At 39.5% G+C, this 4,553-nt stretch overlaps 1 protein-coding gene across 1 annotated transcript in view; it reads right to left on the bottom strand.

Annotated features, from left to right (window-relative positions):
* Window positions 1–4,168, bottom strand: part of LOC106869479 (probable E3 ubiquitin-protein ligase MID2) — a 38,931-nt gene extending 34,763 nt beyond the window's left edge. The window contains exon 1 of the mRNA XM_014915235.2: window positions 3,757–4,168. The gene's annotated coding sequence lies outside the window, so the exon portion shown is untranslated. The remainder of the gene's footprint in view (window positions 1–3,756) is intronic.
* Window positions 4,169–4,553: the final 385 nt, after the last annotated feature.

Here is a 4,553-nt window from a genome sequence, read left to right as displayed (position 1 = left end):
TTGCGTGAGTTTATGTTGAAATATTTATAAAATTGTTGCCATTGTTGTTAGAACAGTTGCCGTTGTTAATTTGTTCATTGTTGTCTCCCCCCCCCCCATTGTGGGGAAAATGGAGAAGATACAGGAGGGTGGCCCAAGTTATGCGGCCGCAACGAGCAGAGGAGTAGACGTGCAAGAGTTGGAGGTCCGCGAGATAAAGGTGGAGCCTAGAACGATGAAGGAGAGTGATAAATTAATCACTAAGGAAGGTAATATTCTGAAGCTAACGCCACCTGAAGAATTATCGGCCAACGTGTTAAAAAGAAGGGTAACATTTAAAACCATGAAGACAGCCACAAGAAAAATAGAGATAGCGCCGATAGAAGCCATAGAAGAGTGTATCAAGGAGTTGAAAAGATTTACAACATGCATTACGAGAGGGAGGAGATACGCCAGTGTGGAGGTGCGCTTCACAATAGAGGAGGAAGCAATAAAGCACTCCATGGAGACTATAAGGTCAGAAGAATGGAGGCTCCTGCCTTCGTACTGCGGCAGACGTGTGGCCAAAGTGCGAGTGGGTAGGGTGCCACCCGAATTAAAAGGAAGAATGGCTGATGACAGCAATAACGTATAATATGAAAGATGGGAGGTTTTGAAGGCTACCAGGACCCAGAAAGTAAACTACTGGGGATATGGTATTGAATTGACAATACAGGCAACTACGGAGGATTTGAACAGTATGGTGGATGAGATTGTGTTGCCAGAAGATGTAAGATTGAGAGTCAATGAAGAGAGAAGCCGCCGATACGTTTCACATGTGGAGAGAGAAGCCACATGAAGGCGTGGTGCGCCAAAAGAGAACAACATGCAGAACAGGTAGAGAGACAGGAGAGTGTGGACCAGGTCATGGTAACAGAAAAAGAAGCAGAAAAAGAAAAAAGAAACGGAGAATGGATTTACTATGGTTAAAAAGAAAAGGAGGAGCGGAGGAATTAATTCTCCGCTAGAGAAGCAGAAAAAGAAGAGAGAAGAGGTGAGAAAAGAAACTGTGATGGAGGTCAGGAAGAAGGAAGAAAAAAGGGAAAGTAAAAAGAAAGTGGAGTTACCAGTAAAGATACCGGTTGTTCCAGTGGAGAAAGATTCGGAAATACAACTGCAGGAAGGAGAGTTGGAGAGATTATTTAGGATAGAGGAAGGAAAAAGAGAACAAAAAGTACAAGATAAAGGAAAGAATATACGAGGAGATGGAGTGTGGTATTATGTGACATACCCAAAGAATGTTGAAACAGAAAAAAAGATAATTAAGTCTAATTCAATAGTAAGAGTGAAGGTGACTTCATACGTCAACGCAGAGGATATGAAGGCAATACTGATTGGAGAAGAGAACTACAGAAAGTTGGAAGAGATGTGTGGAGATAGCGTTGACCCACCAGGAGTGGAGGTGGAATTCAAGGAGTTGCCACCAGTAGTGTATCTCAGAGATATTGAACCACTGATAATGATGAAGTTCTACCAAAAGAGGAAAAAATTATGTATGTTAAATGAACTTATTTCTAGGAAAATAATGGTGATAAAGTAGGAAAACAAAAATAACAACTGTAGATAGTACATATAATGGTTCAAATGGTACCGCATGGGAGTGGAGCCCGTGTGGCCATTTTCATTTTTTTTTTTCATTATTATATCATTTCATCCCATTTACATTCGTTTTATGTTTTTGTCCCCACTGTGGTCTTGTCTGTCCTTGTGGTGTCCGCATCTGTGTTTAGGGCTTTATGCCTAATAAAGAAAACGGTATTTCGTCTGTCTTTATGTTCTGAGTTGAATTCAAATTCTGCAGAGGTCGACTTTGCCTTTCATCCTTTCGGGGTCGATAAATTAAGTACCAGTTACGCACAGGGGTCGATGTACTCGACTTAATTCCTTTGTCTGTCCTTGTTTGTCCCCTCTATGTTTAGCCCCTTGTCGGCAATAAAGAAATAAGAAACGTTAGCACGCCGGGCGAAATGCTTAGCGGCATTTTGTCTGTCTTTACGTTCTGAGTTCAAATTCCGCAGAGGTCGACTTTGCCTTTCATCCTTTCGGGGTTGATAAATTAAGTAACAATTGCGTACAGGGGTCGATCTAATCGACTGGTCCCCTCCCTAAAAATTTCGGGCCTTGTGCCTAGAGTAGAAAAAACGATAAAGTATGATTATAGGGAGATTTGGCCGCTATTTCTAGTGGGTCGCATGGACCACATAAAGGCTTCCTCGTTTGTTTGGATTTTATAGGTTAAAAAAAAAAAAAATACTACGTCTAACAGAATTCATTTGATATGACATGCGTTGCACTGCAGGCTTTGTAAACTTTGTCAAGTTAAAAGCTAAAATTAGAAACAAAACAATCTCAGACTTATTAGACACCTCACTTGTAAACAATATCTTCTGCTGTCATAAGTGACAGAATTTGAAACGCGCCAAAGACGGAACCACAGCATAGTCGATCGATGTGCTAGAAATAGCAGCCAAATCTAATTCCAATTACTCCTTACCGATGTTCCATCTAAGCTGAGTGCGCGCACTTGTTCTACAACTAAGGTGTTTATGTCTGTAAGGGGAATTGAACAGGCTACGTTTTCAAGATGAAAGCAGATTTTAAAAGTTTAATTGAAGAAATTAGAGCGATGGTTACTCGCGTAGACGCGCAGATACTTGGCAATGAAAGAAAAATTCGCACATAATGCAACTTTCTGCGTATACCCACACCACCTCACCAGCTTACATAAAGTGCTTATTGTAGAGTACAGTGCTCAGATGTATTACAAGGAAACACAGGATAACGTGGTCCAACATACACCTAAAAAAAGGACAGGATGGTCAAAGAAAAATAAAACGTTTGAAAAAGGGTCTGCTCACTTAAGGTTGACTTAAGATCTAAACAACAATAACTAGATTTAGGATATCAACAGATTATATAATAAAGTAGTCCAGATAGTTAGTCAATGATTACTGAATTGTAGACATTTATAAGAAGCGATGTGTAAATTACGACAGTTATCTAACTAATGAGAACAAACCAGCTTCGTTGAAATATAATCACTGGAATTTTAGGCGACTTGGGGATTATGTATTAGTCAGATTCAATGAACTTGTTTAGCCTCTGTTCGGCCAGTAGTCAAAAGCGCTTCAGCTAGACCCTCCCCATCTTCTGTCAGGAATTGTGTATCCAAGATTTCATTTCCCGAGTCAGTATAGCCTTAGTTAAAGATGCAACTGCTGTTTCTAGGAGCTCGAGTAACCACGGAGCCTTCTCCACTTGCACATCGTACGCTCGAGCACTTTGGCTGCTGGTTAGGCCTATGAATCAAAAGCGTTCCCGCGATGACCATCTCGTCTTTTTATATTACTGAGACTGCATTATCCAGTGTGTCCTTCCTTTAAGACATGATTTATGAAAACTTAGCTGTTTTACCGGGTGTTACTCTGAAAAATTACCGTTATTTTTAACATGTCATACGACCATGTAGAGGTTTCTCGCTGACTCATTAATCGAAGAAATAAGTCTAACTTGAGACAAAAGAAGAAAATAATAAGGTCAGTCAGTAAAATATTTCAATGCCTCTAGGACGGGCATAAACATCACATCTCGTTACCTTATAAACCAAAAATTGTTTGAAGCAGTATTCCAGTGATCAAAACACTGACGATAAAATATTGAATGAAGTCATTTACAAGTAAAACACATATGGCATACAGTACACGCATGAAGTTAATTATATATGTTAATATGACCTACCTCAGTCGAGCTGTGTCCGTCTGATATAGATATGAAGTTAACAGTATTTATTATGCTTGACAATAAACTAGATAGCTGAAGCAAATGTGAACTCTTCCAAAATTACAAATTCTTAATGTGACTATTTTATAATACAGTTCTATATTTTATGTTGACAATGGAGGTGAAGGTGTACAAACAACGAATGAAGCAAAGAAAAACTCTTGCACAAAATATGTGTATATGCACGTTTGTACACATATATACGCCCATTCTTACACATGTGATCACTGGTAATTAAGTGTTCCACTAAAAGAGCTGTGGATTAGCTCAGTCAATAAAGCATCGGGCTAAAAGTCTTGCAATATTTAGTTGCGTTCGTCGGTCTTTACCTTCTAAGTTCAAAGAATCGACTCTGCCATTCATGCTTTGAGGATCGGTAAAATAAGTATCAGTTGAGCACTGGGATCAATGAAATCTCTTTTTTTATTACCCATGCGGGCTAACATAGTGGGGACAATACAATGAATTACAACACAATAAATTACAAACAATAAATCACACGATGAGGTGTTCAAAACAGGTATGCTCCGACCCCACGAGCCCTGTCTTTAGTACCGACTTACTAGTAGTCACTCAACCGGAGCACTGGGATCAATGTTATCGATTTACCCACTTCTTCCGACATATCTGGCCTTGTGCCAAAAAATCTGAAATCAGAATTTAGTTGCGTTTGTTTACGTTCTGAATTCATCTTCCTCTTTCTGGGATCGTCAAATGAGTGCCAGTCAAAATATTAGTTTTACATTTCTCAGTAC

Source organism: Octopus bimaculoides, chromosome 6 (genome assembly GCF_001194135.2).
Source record: "Octopus bimaculoides isolate UCB-OBI-ISO-001 chromosome 6, ASM119413v2, whole genome shotgun sequence".
NCBI classification, from domain to species: Eukaryota; Metazoa; Mollusca; class Cephalopoda; order Octopoda; family Octopodidae; genus Octopus; species Octopus bimaculoides.
Note: the sequence above shows the minus strand (reverse complement) of the source record. Positions and strands in the feature narration are given on the sequence as shown.